The sequence below is a fragment of the Oryctolagus cuniculus genome, chromosome 11 (genome assembly GCF_051225735.1).
Source record: "Oryctolagus cuniculus isolate XC-2025 breed Fujian yellow rabbit chromosome 11, ASM5122573v1, whole genome shotgun sequence".
NCBI lineage: Eukaryota > Metazoa > Chordata > Mammalia > Lagomorpha > Leporidae > Oryctolagus > Oryctolagus cuniculus.
In genome coordinates, this window is record NC_142877.1 from 91,024,959 (window position 1) to 91,042,970 (window position 18,012).

General features: G+C 40.6%; 1 long non-coding RNA gene across 1 annotated transcript in view; it reads left to right on the plus strand.

The window, feature by feature from the left end:
* The window catches only part of LOC149123559 (uncharacterized), a 97,408-nt gene extending 83,900 nt beyond the window's left edge, over positions 1-13,508 (plus strand). The window contains exon 4 of the long non-coding RNA XR_016216235.1: positions 13,095-13,508. This is a non-coding gene — a long non-coding RNA (uncharacterized LOC149123559). The remainder of the gene's footprint in view (positions 1-13,094) is intronic.
* Positions 13,509-18,012: the final 4,504 nt, after the last annotated feature.

An 18,012-nucleotide genomic window follows, 5' to 3' on the forward strand; every position in this document is an offset into this window, starting at 1 on the left:
CTCTCAGCAGTGTGAATGGAAATTGAAAATTTCCTTAGGGATACACATCTTACCTATTCACACTTCTGAAGAGTTACTCTGAAGGTTCTGTCTTTGAAGTTTTGAAATATGCACAGGCATGCTGAGTACTACATCTCTAATTCATGCTCATTTGAATAAATTACATTCCAATGGGCTTACCCATTTAGTCCCAACTTAGATAATAATAACTGACATGTTTCTTGTGTCAATGTCTACTTTTAAAATAAATATTATGTATGGATTACATATTTGTGAAAGATCTTCAAAAGGTTCATGGAAATGCATATTATGAAAAAACTATGCATGGATTTCAAAATTTTTAGCACCAAAATAAACATCTTTTAATTCTGTTTTTCATAAGCTTTTTGAAATACCCTCACATAATTATTAAAGTTTTAAATAGTCATAAAAATGATATCATTTCTATATAAGATAACCAATCATCCCAATTTATCTCAGAACATGGGACTTTTGATACTAAACCTGGGACAGTTCCTGACGCATCAGGATGTATATAGTACATCAAGAAAACATTTTGTCATATAATATTCAGCTATTCAATTAGATATAATTATCTATCTTTTAAAGATGAGAATCCAAGCACAGTATAACTTGCAAAACACCTATCATGAAATCAAATATTGACATCCAGGTCTGGCTGGCTTTAAAATGAGTAGAATTTCTAGGTACCATATTTCTTTCCCAGGACATTATCTTTAAGAGAAAATAATATTAATAAATAATTTTTTGAATTGAAACATGTGCATTGAATATACTATGCCCTCTAACCATAGTGGTCAAGATGTCTGTGGGAAGCTTTGCATAAATTCAAAGACATGATCTTTGGGGCCACCATGAGGGGCCACCTGTCTTCCTGCGTTCCCTCTGCTCCTTGTTTGTGTTGTCTCTGCTGCCCCTCCACATCAGCTGTCTCCGCAAACCACCCTGGCTCCCTTTCTTCCATCCAGCCATCCAACCATTCACACAGTAAATATATATTTGTTAGGTTTTTTTTTTTGATACAGTGATGGGAAAACAGTCATAGTGATTCCCATCATGGATCTAAAACTCATTAACAAAACATTACAGCAACAAAACCTGTACATGGGCATCCTATATGCGTGATGGTTCATATCCTGGCTGCTCCACTTCCAATCCAGCTCCTTGTCAATGGCTTGGGAAAAATGGCAGAAGATAGCCAACTGTTTGGTCCTCTCCCACTCGTGCAGGAGACCCAGATGAAGCTCTTGGCTCCTGACTTTGGCCTGGCCCAGCCCTGGCTGTTGTGGCCATTTAGGGAGTGAACCAGTGGATGGAAGAGCTCTTCTTCTCTCTGTAACTCTGACTTTCAAACAAATAATTAAAAAAAAGAGCAAATTTGGAAAGATGTATGGATTATGAGAGCCACACAGAAGGGAAGCTGGTTTGGGCTGTGGGTATGGACTATAAATAAAGGTCTCACTGTGGGCATCATAGCTAAAGGATCAGCATGGGTTAACCAGGCTAGAGTGGGAAGGAAAGAGAGGGAAATCATTTCAGAGCCTTGCAGCAAGAAGGCTCATGGCACCAAAAGAGAACAAGGAAAAGCATTGCCAGGAAAAGTCTGGGGCAAGAGGTAAAGGCTGAATTGAACAATCTTGAGCAGGCAGGCAATAAAAAGGAGAGAGCATCAGCAGAGGCTCTTGCAAAGTTGTATCAACACATTGGAACAACAACAGTGGGCAATTGTTGCTAAGGGTAAGATGCTCTACAAAAATGATTTGTTATTGTTTGTTATATCAATCCTCTGGCACCATTTATAGACCTGGAAATGTACAGTGGAAATGAGAAACTGCTGTGTCCATTTTTTTTTCTTTACTTGTAGAGTTCTTTTTGACAAGGGTTTTCATGCCAAAATGATCAAGGCCATATGGATACAGAGAGAAGAGTACTTTCTGGAATTTGTATGTAATCCCCCTGCCTCCCACCCTGAGAGGCAGGCAAGAGTCAAATCAAAAGAACCAAAAAAAAAAAAAAAAAAAAAAAAGTTAAAATGTTTCTCATCAAAGCTCATGCTATCAAAGCTCATCTCTATACAAATCTTGCTAGATTTGAATTTGTGTTTGTTTGTTATTTTTGATGAGACAGCTCCTTCTTTTGATCATTGTTAAACACTGGCATCAATTCTGAGAATGATTGTGGTAATACATGCAAAAGCATTAATTATAGTTATAAAGTACTGTATAAGCATTACGATTTCTGTGATGCTTAATCAATGAAAATCATAGCTTCCCACTCACATGCCATCTGTTATTTTATGCATTTTTTTTACCCAAATGGATGAAGTAAGCAAAGAAAAGAAATAGTACTTACAGTGAAGTATACTGCAAGTCATTTCCTGTAGCTTTAAACTTTATCCACTTCAATTACAAATTTTTCTGGGAGAAGATTTATAAATGTGAAACTGGCAGAATGCATGAGAAATCAAAGTTAAGGCAGATGCACTGCTTGTTTTGTGGTTTTCAAATAAACTCCTTTCTGTTTTGATTATTGGAAAGCATATAGTTAACTGGATGAGGACATTATATAACAGTAGGGAGATTGAAATACTTTTTAGCACCCTATGCATATCATGTTCAAAATATACTTTAACATACCTGCTGCAAAAATAAGTATATAGCCTAGAACGCTTATCCCTGAGGCTTTAATTTGCTTAGAGAAGCTAAAATATGGTTACTCATTCATAAGACGTTCAAACTGACATAAAAAACGTTGAGACATTAAATTATGTGAGTGAATTAAAGTTTTGAAATACAATATTAAGGATAAGAATACATAACAGAACATATATATTAGGAAAAATGGTGTTGATTTTGAATTGGAATGGACTACCCAGTTTGTGGATACCAAAGTTTCCTTTTTTCTTCTCCTTTCATCTCATTCCCTGGTACCAACAACCTTATTGCTTGCTACTAACTCAATTGGTTTTTCCTTTCTCACTTCACTTATTCTTTTTTTCTGGAGGAAAAGGAGAGGAGTTATTAATTTAGTGAAAGATGGACAAATCAGTTTCATTTAAGACACAAGTTAAAATATAGGTCCCATTTGTTCCTCATTCTCTTGCCAACAAAAGACAAGTTACTGGCCGGCGCCGTGGCTCACTAGGCTAATCCTCCGCCTTGTGGCGCTGGCACACTGGGTTCTAGTCCCGGTTGGGGCGCCGAATTCTGTCCCGGTTGCCCCTCTTCCAGGCCAGCTCTCTGCTGTGGCCAGGGAGTGCAGTGGAGGATGGCCCAAGTGCTTGGGCCCTGCACCCCATGGGAGACCAGGATAAACACCTGGCTCCTGCCATCGGATCAGCATGGTGTGCCGGCCGCAGTGCGCCGGACACGGTGGCCATTGGAGGAGTCCCCTCCATTCATTTCCATTGGTTAGTTAACACTCAGATGTTTTGTATGAGAAGCTTAATTTGAATGGTTAACAGTAAAATCTCCTAGGCCATTATCTCTCACCATATCCTCATTCACATCAGATACTTAAGAACTGAGCTGACCAGCACTGTAGCAATTCTGTCAAAGTCTAAATTATTTATAATTCCAATTTGGTGAATCATTAGGATAAAAATTTTGGGAGACAAAGAGGCTGTTTTCTTCCCGAGTGTCTTCTTCCCAATGACTTAAGAAACCTGAGATAATACTACCAAGACCAGAACAAGGCACCTGACTTTCTGCTCTAGACAGTAAGATTTTGTCTCTAGGAGTATTTGACAAGCTTTGTCTACCAAATAGAATGTCAATTACTGTATATGCAAACCAGGGGCTGAAATATTAACAGAGAATTGCATTAGCCTTCATTTCTTCTCTTTAGTGGATAAAGAAAAAGAAACTTTAAGGCTGGTAAATCCAATCCTTGCTTGCAGTAGGTAAATTAACTCGTGAAGGCTCCTGACTTAGAGAAGAGGACGTGACAAAGTGTCTGCCATGATTTTCTGTCCCACTAGTCTAATCAATTTCAACTTAACTGAATTCTGTTTGATCAGCTGTACATGTTGGACCTTGAGCATGTGATAAAAATAAAATGGTGCACATATTAATCAGAGATATAGAAGTGGTTTTCACTTGAACAGATTGGATCACGTGATTACAGAAACTGGAGAATCCAAAGTCTGCAGAGTAGGGCAGCAGGCTGCAGGCCCAGGAAGACTTGCTGTTGAAGGGTGAAGGCAACCTGGAGGATGTTCCTCTGAGATGGGTCATGTTTTTCTAGCAAGGTCTTCAATGGATTGAATGACGGTCTCCCCAACTCCCTGACGTATGGAGAGTAATCTGCTTTACTCAAAGTGCACTGATTTAAATGTTAGTAGCCTTAAAAATACCTTCTCAGAAACATTTGGAATGTTTGACTTGAGTTGACCCATAAAATTTACCATCACAGTGACTAATAACCTAGTAAATACTCAAGATGCCAACAGTCTAGTAGGTAAGACAGAAGTGCAAGAACAATGCAGTGTGGTAAGTGTTACGACAGGGATATGAGAGGACCTAGTCCACTTTCAGAGGATGTGAAGGCTCCTGGAGAAAGTGACATTTCAACTGGTTAGACCAGCCTACATGTGGACGTTTCTGGGATGGGAGGAGATATAGAGAAATGGGAGATGGCTAAAGGACTTATTAGACATTGAAACAACATGTCCAAACCCCTGAGATAAGAGAGAGTTTGGTTTATTCAGAGCATGGCTGTTATTCCTTACATTTGGTGCTTAGCATGCAAGGAAGTGGGTACCTTGAGCTAGAGGAATAAACGAGGGCACGATACTGTCCCTGAGTGCAATATTAAGTAGCATCCAGATGTATGGGTTTCTCATTATTATAATAAAATACCAGAGACAGCATAACTTTATAAAGAAAAGAAGTTTGGCTTACAGTGTTGGAGGTTCAATCCAACTTTAGGTAACATTGGTTTGGCCTGGATGATAATGAAAACTGGGAATGGGAGACAAGACACATGGCAACCCAGAAAGCAGAGAGATTAGGTCTAAACTCCCATTTTTATAACAATCCTCAGATGATTACTGCTAACTGAGATTATACCCCCAGTGACCTAAGGATCTTCCTCTAGGAATCATCTCCTGAATTTTCCATGCCCCCCTACCCAATAGCACCACCTTCAAGAGCAAGCTTTTAACACACAAATGTGTGGCAGACATTCACTATCCAAACTAATACCCAAACCATAGTGCCCAGTTACTGTTCCTCACTGAAGAGGCTTCTACTCCCTCCTAGGAGGGATAATACATTAATACATTCTTTCCTCCTCTTAGTCTCATCATCCAAAACAAAAATGGATCTTCCCAGGACTGCTTCAATGGATTTGTTCTGCCAACTGTCACAATCTCATTTTCAGTTAGACCCAAATCTGAGCCCGAGTCACCTGTGACATCACTTCCCACATCAATTAAAGGAACTCCACCAGCTGCGAACTGTAGCTAGCATAGCCATATGTAAGCTTTTAAATATCAGTCATGAACAAGTAAACTGCTGTCTAACTACTTTTTAGCACTTATTGTGTGGTAGATTCTGGTTGAATACTTGATAGTTTACCGTATTAATTGGGGGAAAAAGGAAGAAAAAATTTCTCACACTCAACTACTAGGTACTATTTTGGGCAGAGCTACAGATTATGTAAAATACTGGAAGATAATACAATAAACAAAGCTCAGTTCCAGCTTAGAAGCAACTGTTGATCCCGTAGAATGCTAGCCATGACTAACTATTGAGGGAAATGGCTGGGATTTAAAAGCAATTAGAAAAATAATTTAGAATTTCTTCCTAGCAAAGGACCTGGGGCAAGGCAGGTAACTGGCAAATCCTGCTGCTTTTGACGAGAATTTTATACATGACAACACCAGGAGAATTGTTTATAACAGGAATATGGGACATTTCTTCTTTGTATATAACTTTGAAGGCTGAATAAGATTTCAATAAGTAAAGATTGAGAATGTGGTTGCTCCTGGCTGAGCTCACAGAATTAAACTAAGGAGCTGGATGAGAAAGCTCAAGACAAGGTTTGACCTGGGGTGAGTTGTCCAAGAAGTGTAGATCTCAGGGATATTGAGAGGCTCCTTAGGAAGCAGTTGCAACAAGTAAGGTGAGAACCCAGAAAAAGGTGTGACCAAAACCGAGCATCATTGATGCTCAGATTTCAGATGAGGACTTTGTCTAAATAGATGCATAAAGTCTGAGGTTGTCGTTTTCCGGGTTATAATCCCAGAAGTGTCTGACACTCAGCTCACTTTTGAAATCTAAGTGAGGCAGCTGGTGTCATGGCATAGCAGGTAAAGCCACTGCCTGTGATGCCAGCATTCCATGTGGGCACTGGTTCATGTCCCAGTTACTCTATTTCCAATCCAGCTCCCTACTAATGTCCTGGAAGAGCAGTGGATAATAGCCCAAGTATCTAGGCCCCTCCCATCTATATGGGAGACCCGGATGAAACTCCTGGCTCTCAGATTCAGCTGGCCCAGCCCCTGGCTGTTGCAACTATCTGGGGAGTAAACCAGAGAATGGAAGATCTCTGTCTGTGTCTCTCTTTCTCTCTCTCTCCCACCCCTCACCTCTGTTACTCTAGTTTCAAGTAAATAAAAAAATCTTTTAAAAAATCAAATCAAGTGACACTTTTCAAATGAAAATTCCTATTTCTGTGTCTAATCATAGTATACCTTCAAATATAGGGTAATCTACAAATTGAATTGTCTTAATTTTGTCATTTTGACTAATGTTTCCATTATTTTAAAAGACAAGGCCCTTCAAGAAAAATATCCAAGTAAAATTACCCACCCACATTTACTGCTTTCAAAAGAACCTTGTATGGCTGGAATTGTGGCATAGTATAGGTCCTTCAGAGACACCAACATCTCCACATCAGAGTACCTGCTTGAGTCCCAGCTGTTCCACTTCCAACCTAGCTCCCTGCTGATGCATCTGGGAAACACCGGAAGATGACCAAAATATCTGGGCCCCTGACATCCAGGAGGGAGACCCAGTTAGAGTTCTAGGTTCCTGGCTTCAGCCTAGCACAGCTCTGGCTATTAAAACCATCTGGAGAGTGAACCAGTGGATGAAAGTTTCTCTCTCTATTTCCCTTTCTCTCTTTCTCAAATAAATAAATTAAATGAACCTTTCAAATAAATAAAATGAATCTTTAAACCAAAAAAAAAAAGATTCCCATTCATACATTTGGATTTATTTTTTTCTAAACTTTTACAGAGATATAGCTTGAGAATATTTACCACTCATCTGTCCTGTTGAGCCCTGTGTTAGGTGACTCCAGACTATGTATTGGATAAGAGAAGGTCATGATAGAGGAAATTTATATATTGAGGTGATGAAGGCTTTATATTTTAATGAATATTAAAACTCCAAGGTTGGTTTATCTAATTTTCACTGCAGGTTTTTCTTTAAATTTTCAAGAAAAAAATAACTTAGAAGCTTTAATTAATATGTGATATTTAATCCTGTTTGGATTATTTGTGTGCTATACTTAATACAGGTTGTTCTCTAGTTTACTATGTTTCTTCATTTTTTTCTCTGTCATAATTGGATTTTTCTATGACAAAAGTGATAGGCCATTTTCTACCCTGATTTCCCGGCTCCAGTGTTTGAGAACCTAAACTCCTCTCCCTAATTCTTCCTTGAAATGAGATGCAGGGCTCTATCTGGAAGTACCCTTGAGAAACTTGAGTCTAAATACTTGAAGATGGTAATTAACATAATAGTGTTTATGTTCAGAAATAATATTTTAACTTTCTAAATAAACCCTTGGCCTCAGGAAATCTCTTGCAACATCTGATTTACTTACAGTACCATGAAAGTAAAATCTTTCCAGTAACTTAATAGCCTTACAGAGCCAGAAAACATAATCTGAAAAGCAAAATTCAATTTAACACCTTATTTAATAATTCTCAAGACAGTTATAACCAATTTAAGTTGTTTTTCACGGTAACTTACCATGTATTCCCTTGGTGTATCAGCTAATCAAGTTATATCTTACATGCGCCAATTCCTAAAAAATCTTTGAGAATTGTAGTAATGGCATTGACATCCATGAAGTATTTGTGATTAGGAAAATTTTATGTCAAGGTGAATAACAGATACCCTCTTCTGCTTTATTCTAATTTTTTGGTTTCATCTGTCAGAGTTACTAAAATGATAATAGACCTGAGAGTCATACTGTCTTTCAGTGGAAATTCAGGTAGAAAACAGGTATGTATGTGATTTGTTGACATTCACATATAGTTTGTTTTCTTCTCCCATACTCTATTTCTGAGTGATCTCATCAGTACTCAAGGTTGCAAATATCACACTGTTGTTGAGTCTTTCAGATTTGGATCTCCAACCAGAGCCTTGTTTAAGCTCTGGTTTAGTATGTCTAAACTTCATCCTTAATATTTGACATGAAGTCTCAAACTTGACATATCTCAAACCAAATCATTTTCTCTAGCCTTTACCACTCTAATACTTATCTCAGTCCAACTTTCTCCATCAATGTCTCTGTCATTGAACAAACTGGAGCAAATGGTAGTGTTATTGGCCAAGTGAAAAACGTGGGAATCATTTCATGCCAACAAATTCACCCAACCCTGATGATAAAACCTTCATCAGCTCTGGTCAATTTTATTTCCCGAGTCTACATTTCTATCTTTCTGGCTGGTACCCAAGTACAAGCCATTATCACCTCTTGAGTAGACCACCCCAGGAGAATCCAAATTTGTATTACTAAAAAGTTATTGCACTTGCCCTCTTCACCTTCCTCCTTTTTGCTCTTCTCAGTGCAATAAAAATGATCATTTAAAGGCATTGCTCTAATCACACCACTTCTGTGTTTAAAATCCTTCAAAATTTCCTGTTGGATAGAATAAAGACCAAAATTCTTTAATATGATCTGTAGACCATACAAAGTTCAGATTCTGCCTGCTCTCCAATGACTTCCTTGGTTCACTGTTTCTCAACCACACTAACCTCTGTTAAATCCTTCAGTGTGGTAGGGATAAAAGGTTTAGTGATTAAAATAAAAGGTGTGTGTAGGGGGAAGCTGGGTGTGGTCAATTATGAGATGTTAATAGAAGCAATGGGGGGAGGGATATATGGGAACTCTTGGTATTACTACCTCACAATTTGTGTTTTGTAAATTTAAAACTATTTTGAAATGAAATGTTAACAAAAAATCCTTCAGTGTGTCAAGCTCTTTCCTGCTTCCTAGCCCTTGTCTGTACTGCACATGTTTCCTGCTCACTCTTCCCATCACTGGGATGTCTATAGATGAACCTCCTATTCTAAAGTAGGTCCTCTTCCTTATTCTCCCTAAAGAGCCCCCTCTTGTTTTCCTTCAAAGAACAGATATAATTATTCATTTGTTCCTTCTTTTCTTTTATTAACCTTAAACTCCATGACAATAGGGAGACATGGCAGATTTGCTTACATCTCTATAGCATTGAATTTTGTGCCTAGCAAAAAGTACTTGTAAATGTGTTTGAAAGAATAAAACAAAGAATATTCAGATAAATAAAGCAGGTAAAACTTACACTGTGGAATCAAACATGTGAGGAATATCACAGTTTTTTTGTTGCTAGATCTGTTACTGGAATTTCAATTCTTCCTTTGGAATGGAAAAATTCAAACTTTTATATATTGGGAGGAGGATTCTTCCTGCCTTAGAGACACATGAGAGCTGTGCAGGCTTGAGTGGAACCCACAAAAGAAGGGAGAGGCCCTCCCCTTCAGCTCTTAATTGAACTCCGGGTGTCTTTATTTCCATGCCTACAGAGCCCATTTGGAGAATGGCTGCGCTGTTGCTCTCAGGAATGAGCAAAATGATCTTTGCTAACTCTGGAGCCTCTCTGTCTAGGGTCTACCCTGTTCATGGACTCCTAGTCACCATCCTGCAACCTTTCAGTTTCCTAGGACACTGCCAAAGGGCAGGCCCTGGCATCTGTCTTTGTCCCTGCCATAAGGTCCTGAACTCCAAACTTAGACTATAAGTATAAAATTAAGTCCAATAAGTTCAAAGCACAATATGTAACAATACCTGGATGGAGTTTGTTAACTTGATATTTTTACAAAAGATATCAAATTATTGTTAATGAAATGGGCATTACTGAATTAGAATTACTGATGTGTTACTATACTGTTAATATATAAATAAATGCTTAAATCCTATCACAAATAATATGTGGCAAATAATATATCATCAAATTCTACTTAACTAAGGGATTTTGTCAAAGTTTAAATTGTCCAAAGGAATTTTCTGTCTCTCTCTCTCTCCAAATTCAACAGATGTCTCTCTTTTTTTAAAGATTTATTTATTTATTTATTTGAAAGTCAGAATTACACAGAGGAGAGGCAGAGAGAGAGAGAGAGAGAGAGAGAGAGAGGTCTTCCATCCAATGGTTCACTCCCCAATTGGCTGTAATGGCCAGAGCTGCACCAATCTGAAGCCAGGAGCCAGAAGCTTCCTCCAGGTCTCCCATGTGGGTGCAGGGGCCCAAAGACTTGGGCCATCTTGCACTACTTTCCCAGGCCATAGCAGAGAGCTGGATTGGAAGTAGAGCAGCTGGGACACTAACCGGTGCCCATCTGGGATGCTGGCGCTTCAGACCAGGGTGTTAACCTGCTGTACCACAGCTCCGACCCCCGGATGTCTGTTTTTAAAAAATGATTTATTTATGTATTTGAAAGGCAGAGTTACGGGGGGAGAGAGAGAGAGAGAGAGAGATAGAGCGAGCGAGCTTCCATCTGCTGGTTTACTCTCCAAATGGCCACAACGACAAGACTGTGCCAAGCTGAAGCCAGGAGCCAGGAACTCCCTCTATGTCTCCCATGTGGGTATCAGGGATCCAAGTACTTGGGCCTTCTTCTGCTGCTTTCCCATGTGTATTAGAGGGGAGCTGGATAGGAAGTAGAGCAGCTGGGACTTGAACTGGTGCTTATATGGGATGCCAGGTTGCAGGTGTTGGCTTAACCCTCTGCACCACAATGCCAGCCCCCAGATGTCTTTAGACCCCATGCCATTTTTATATTTAAATTGTCATTTTGATAAGGACTCCAGGACCCCCTGGGGGAAAAAATTTAAAAAAAAAAAAAAAACAAGAAAAAACAGATGATGTACCTCTCTAGTAGCCCTGAGGAAAAGCAAGACAGGACAGATGTAGGTAATGTAATCTTCAGATGTTGTAGAGCCTACAGAACTCACCTGACTGAGCACTCTGCACAGTTAGAGAACATGAAAGACATCTTCTTATTTTGTAGCTGGTGTGAAAAACTGCCTATGACTATAATATCTGTGTGACTGTTTTAATTCTTGTATTTCCACTCTTACATAAGCTGATGCCTAACTGTAGAATGACTATTCATATTCTGTAGATCAACATGCATCGTAAGTGGCCAGAAATTATTTGACTCTGAGTTCTATTGCCTGTCACAGAGCCCAGAGAAATAATTGACTTATCATTTGAAAGAATGATCATGGAGATTGCCAGAGGTGTTCCCAAAATATTTCAAGGTCTCTACCTTCTAGGCTCATGCTACAAGGCACCTCTTCCTCTTTTGAACTTAGAGGTAACCATATGACTTGCTTGCAATCAAATGTAAACAGACTTAAGACACTTTCAGACAACAATGTTAAGACTCAGCACATGATCTGTCGCATTCTTTTTTGCTTTTCTTTGTTTTCCCCCTGTGCCTCAGCTTCTGCCATTTTTTTTTTTTTTTGGAAAAAAAAAAAACACATTTATTTCAAATGCAGAGAAAGAGAGAGGGAGAAAGAGAGAGAAATTTATGACATACTAGTTCATTCCTCAAATGCCCACACAGCTGGGGCTAGGCCAAGTCAAAGCCAGGAGCCCAGAACTTAACCCCACACAAGTGGCAGAGGCCCAACTACTTGAGCCATTACCTGCTCCCTCCTAAAATGCACGTTGGTAGGAAGTCGGAATTTGTTGGTAGGAAGTCGGAATTGGGCGAAATGCTGGGATTCAAATCCAGGCTCTCTAACATCGAATGCAGGTGTTCTAAGCTGCATCTTAGCAGCTACATCAAGTGTTAATCCTATTACATTCTTTGATGTGGTAGTAAAACCTGCACAATTGAGAGCATAGTTGCTCCCTCGGTCTGGGGCATGGAATTAAGAGAACAAACAGAGCCCTCAAACAACTGGCAGAGGGCATGAGCCTGAATGAGGGACCTATCTTTGATGTTGAAGGCACTGAAACTGAGAATGTTTGTTGTTGTTATTCCATAGTTGTATCAGCTAGGATAGTCTGGGCAACAACTCTACCCCTGAAATCCAAAAGTGCACGTGGGGAGAAGCGAGCTCACATCCCAGCAGAGATTTGTCTCTGTGGTTATCTTACCTTATTGCATGTGATCATTTGAAAGATTCATACCTGCATACCAGCCTTTAACTTGCTAAGATTTCCCTTAGCACTGGGACTGCCTACCAACCCCAGCTCCCTAGACATGGAGAAAAATAAAATGCCCTGAACCTCGTTTATCACGGTAGTACTCATCTTCACCAGAGATGGTACCAAGGTACAGGAAAGGAAGGGTTGGAAAAGAACTTTAATTTCCTCTGCATGAGATATGGAAGTTAGATTCAATCCAAAAGGAGGAAATATATTCTCAATGAGACAAAGTACAAACTACTGAAAAACAGAAATGTGTTAGCGTTGTTACATCAAAGTTCAGTTGCAATACTTTATCTGAAAAAATGCAAAGTATTAACTGGAAGCAAATGATATGTTTTTGAAAAAGCGAAATATTGGAGAAAAACGAAGTATTTTTCAATTTCTCAAACAGTAGGTCTGCAGAAGCTACTACTGTGATTTGCTGCATCCTTAGGACAGCTATGTAGAGCCTTGTGCGGAATTTAATAGTCTATCATACATTTTTGCCTATAGAGATGTAGAGAAAATAAGTTTTCATGACTCATAAATCACTTAAAACTTTTTTTCCTTAAATATTCTTGCTGTCACGTGAAAATATATAAGACATCTGTCATGTTTTTTTTTTTTCTTTGTTTTTGTTATCTCTGAAATATAGAATTCTGAGGGGCCAGCGCTTCCGTGCAGCTTGTTAAGCGGCCTACTGTGGTGCTGGCATCCCATATGGGCACCGGTTCAAGTCACGGCTGCTCCACTTCCAATCCAGCACCCTGCTAATGCACCTGGGAAAGCAGCAGAAGATGGCCCAAGGGCCTGGGCCCTGGCACCCAAGTGGGAGACCCAGATGAAGCTCCTGGCTCCTGGCTCCGCCTGGCCCAGCTCTTCCCATTGCAGTCATTTGGAGAGTAAAGCAGAGGATGGTTCTCTCTCTCTCTCTCTCTCTCTCTCAATCCACCCACCCACCCACTCTGCCTTTCAAATAAATAAAATTAAATGCTGACAATATGCTGACAATCACCTGAATACTTTTGGTAAAATGCAATGGTTTACTTGTATGTTGGAGCTACAAACACATTCTTAACATTTTCATTATTTTAGAGCCTTAGCTGAACATGTATATTATTGGAAGTATATGTTTGGAGGTTTTTAAAACAGTGCATTAAAATATATTTTCACTCTTAACATTTTATGGTGTGATTTTAATGGATGCTATCCTGAATATTGCTACTATTTGAATTCATTTTAGCAAACGTAGTATTTTCAAATGTTCATCAGCCTTTCACATGAAGAGACTGTAATTCTGGTCTCTCTGTGTGGCTTTTCTCAAGGATAGCGTCTGTAAAGTATGTTCATAGGCTGATCATAATTCAGTCCATGTTTATTCATTAGGTTGCAGTGGCTGTATTTTTGCGAAATTCCTGTACGTTTCTTCAGGACTTTAAGTGATGTCTACATTTTTCAGTCATTTCCTTTCAGTTACCATGGACTTGTTAAGCAGTTCAGTCGGCCAGGTCTGCAAGCTACCCTTCAAAAAATAAAGTTAAAATTTCCTGTTCAGAGATCCCGAGTCCTGTAACTAACCTTTTACGTCCTCATATACCTTTTGTAGCCAAATTAAATACACCGTGATTTCCACAAGGTCTAGTCCTATTTTGTAGATGATAATGCATGTGTGTGTTAGAACATCTTCTGGAGTCAATTTTCTAAAATATGTTTAAATAATGCTCTGTAGTCTGTCTTTAGGGGACTAAGCAATTAAAAGACAACATTCCAGAGTGTAACGATTTATAAGCAAATATATTACAGGATTGACATTTAACAATTCAACATTTTGCAGCAGCTAAGCAGCAATAAATCCACAGTGCTTATCCAGCAAAGGATCATAACATCGCATACATTTAGAACTCTTCGTGGAGTCTGTAAATGGATGTTAACCCAGTCCCAATAAAAACAACGTGAAGTTTCATTACAACTCTGTTCAAATTACTCTCAGTTCTGCGGTTTTCAAATATGTTTCTGCTATGCTGTTATTATTTATAAAAAAACTTAAAATATTTATATATGTCTAAGTAGATGTAAAGATCAAAGAAAGATTGAGTTGGATGTTTGGCACAGCAGTTAAAAGGCTGTTTGGGACACTGGGTAGCCCACGTTACAGTGCCTGGGTTCAAATCCTGACTGTTCCCAACTCCAGCTTCCTACCAATGTGTACCCTGGGAGGCAGCAGATGGTGGCTCAAGTGCGTGGGTCCCTGCCACCCATGTAGGAGACTTGAACTGAGTTTCACCCTCCTGGCTGTGGTCTAGCTATTGCAGGCATCTGGGGAGTGAATCAGTGGGTGGGAGATCTCTCTCTCTCTCTCTCTGTATGTATGTATGTATGTATGTAGAGATGTGGGTGTGTCTTTCTGACTTTCAAATAAAAATAAACATTTTTTCAATACTAATTTATATATTTTCATCAATTAAGGATTTGTTAAACCTGCCCAAGTGGTAAAGATCCTTAAGATTTGGTTGTCTTTAACTGACCTACGTGTGAAGTCAGCTTAAGGACCAAACCATCAGCAAGACTGGGTTTCTTTTCTGCCTGTTGCACAGAAAATATGTTAAAATCCAAAATGGTCACGTTTCTATTGTGTAGGACTATCCAGTGTTAGCTTTTAAATTAAGCTAACCATTATTAGATTCCTATGTAAACACTTTGTAGGAGTTACCACACTGGGGCTCTAGCCTTGATTCTGTCACAAACTGGTTTTATGAATTGGAGCATCTCACTCCATCTCACTGAGGCTGTTTTCACGTCTACACAAGAAGTGAGCGGATTGTGAGGTTTGTTCCAACTCTGCATTCTTGGTCTACGGTAAATCCTTCTTTTTTTTTTTTTTTTTTTTTTTTGAAGTTGCTCAGATGGGTTCTTAGCATTCTGAAAAACAAAATTTATGTTTGCAAGGGAGTTGGTTTCTTACAGAATGACTAGACAATTTTAATGTTAGATCTGTGCTTCCAAATCCAAGCCCAGTAAAACATTATAGAGCACAGTTATTGGATATAATTAGTCAAACTGCCACTTTCTTTACCTGCGTGCCAATTAGGCTGCTTGCGTTCAGATCCACTTCCTTTCTCCTCCCAGCAGAGAGCTGACCACAGTGAGAAGTTCCTCTCTACCCCTTTCTTCCCCTCTCTTCCTCACTCCCCCTCTCTCCCCTCTCTTCCCTTCTCTTTCCCCTCCCTCTCTCCCTCCCTTCCCCCCCTCTCATTTATTTATATGAAAGGCAGAGTGACAGAGAGAGAAGGAGTTCTGCCATGTAACTAGTTCATTCCCACAACAGCAAGGGTTGGTCCAGGCTCAAGCCAGGAGCCTGGAGTTCCACCTAGGTCTCCTATGTGGGTTTCAGGGGCCCAAGTACTTGGGCCATCAACGACTGCTTCCCAGGCACATTAGGAGGGAGCTGGAGCTGAAGCAGGGTAAACAGGACTCAAACCAGGGCACTGATACGGGATGCCAGGGTTGCCAGCAGCAGCTTAACCCACTGCACCACAACACCAGCTCCCTGCCCAGGACTTTCCGGGATGGGTATCTCAGAGGGCAAGGTGTGCACACCTCCTGGTCAGAGAGCGTTTATGGCAGGGAATGCAAAGAACCAAAAGCACCCTGCTCAGTGCCTTCAGAATCTGCCTCAGTTTTGGAGCCGAGACTCCTTGCTGTTCTGGCGGCCCTGATGAATGGGTGAGCATGCTGGACTAGAAGACACCCCACCCCTCCGTGGGTGACCTCTGCGCCAGAGTAAACTTGGGCTGTCACAGACTGGAGCCTCTACCACCAAGCGCTGCGATCACTTCCCTCTCTTTTAACAGGCTTCATTTCATCATTGCCTCTGAAGGCCTTCCCTGCTCACCTCTTTCCCTTCTCTTCACCTTTCCTACATTATACCATCAACACATCTCTCACACTCCTGAATCCATCTTTGCATCTACTTCCTGGAAGGACATGAACTTACACAATTATCAATCGCCTCTGACCACATTCAGCTAATGGGCTACGTTGGAGAAGGACTGGAAGGCAGGATACAGGGAGAAGCCAGGGTAGAAGTCTAGCCCTTTGCTACCAGAAGTGTCCAAGTTGTGGCAGCACCACTTCCATGCTACCATCTCTGCCCATGGCTGTTCTCTCTGAGGGTCTTAGTTCCTGCCAGACTGTCTTCCAGGTTCCGGAAATACCACCTTCTCCCAGCTGCTTCGGGGGTACCATCAGTGTTGTACAGTTGATAACATTTTATTTACTTCACTATCCTTTATCCCCCCAAATAACCGTCTGGCAAAAGCAGCTAGCAAGCAGTGTCTTTTACAGGATGATTTGGTACCTTCCTGAGGCTGACCGCAGATCTGAGTCACTGGAGGGGTATGGGTTCTCTAGCTCTCCAGTGGCTCCCTTTCAAACTGCCTCCTGAATTGGTGTTTCTGAGACGGCACCCTAGCTCTTCTAGTATTTTAATTCATCTGCTATTGCCAGGACAAAAGACCTGGCGCTGGGTACTGTCTTTCTTTTCTTTTTTTTTTTTTTAAGAGATTTATTTAGTTCCCATTTTCAAGATCAGGCAGCCCTATCAGATTGGCCTCTGGGGAGAGCCCTGTGGCTGCATGGTAACATGCTGAATGGCAACATGTCAAGAGCATATGCTAGAGGGGGATGACATGGACAGACATGAAGCTAGACTGCGGGCAGGAGTAATTCTTGCTGGTTGTATAACAACCCGTCCTCATGGCAACTAACTGGAGCCCACAGACAACTAAAGACAGTATTCCCAGTGACCTAATCACTCCACTAGGACACTGGGAGGCCTCGCCTTGTAGAGGGTCTACCACCTCCACCTTGCCACACTGGGGACCACACTTCCAGCACATGAACACTTGGGGGCCTCTCACAAACTGTATCTGAGCCATAGCATCTGGTAGGAGACTCCCACCTGTGTCCTTTCACAAAGTGTTCATTCCTTCTGGCCCTCTGATGTCCCAGTCGAGGGGATCCACTTCCCTCCTCTGCCGTAGGTTTGCCATGAAACCCAGGCTTGACCCACCAGAATTCCTTTCCAAGAACTGCTAGGGATAGGGGACTGGATACTATTTTTCAGGCTCCTGGGTATATGAGAATGTAGGAGAGCACGGTTACTACAACATACAATTCAACTCACAGAACTCTCCCATTGTAAAAGTCTTTCTTTTCTGTCTCCAAGAAAGGGAGTTTTTAGTTGAAGGAAGGGAGAGAGGAGGAGGCTGTTGGGGATAAGGTTAATTTGGGGTCACAGGTACAGAGAAAGAAGACAGATCTGGGTGTCTGGATGGTTGCTGAAGAGCAAGGGAACTTGGAAAATACAACACCCAGCAGAAGTTGACTTATCTCCACTTTTTCATTTCTGAGTTTCTGGCTCTTTGGGACACTTATGATGTCTGTAGCATCCGTTCTGTTTATTACAGTGTTGCAAATCTTCCCTAACTCTTTGAAGTCGGAGTCTTTTGCTATTGCTACCACCCGGCGCTGACATCTGTGACTAAACTCTCTGGCTGCTTGGCGATTGCTTT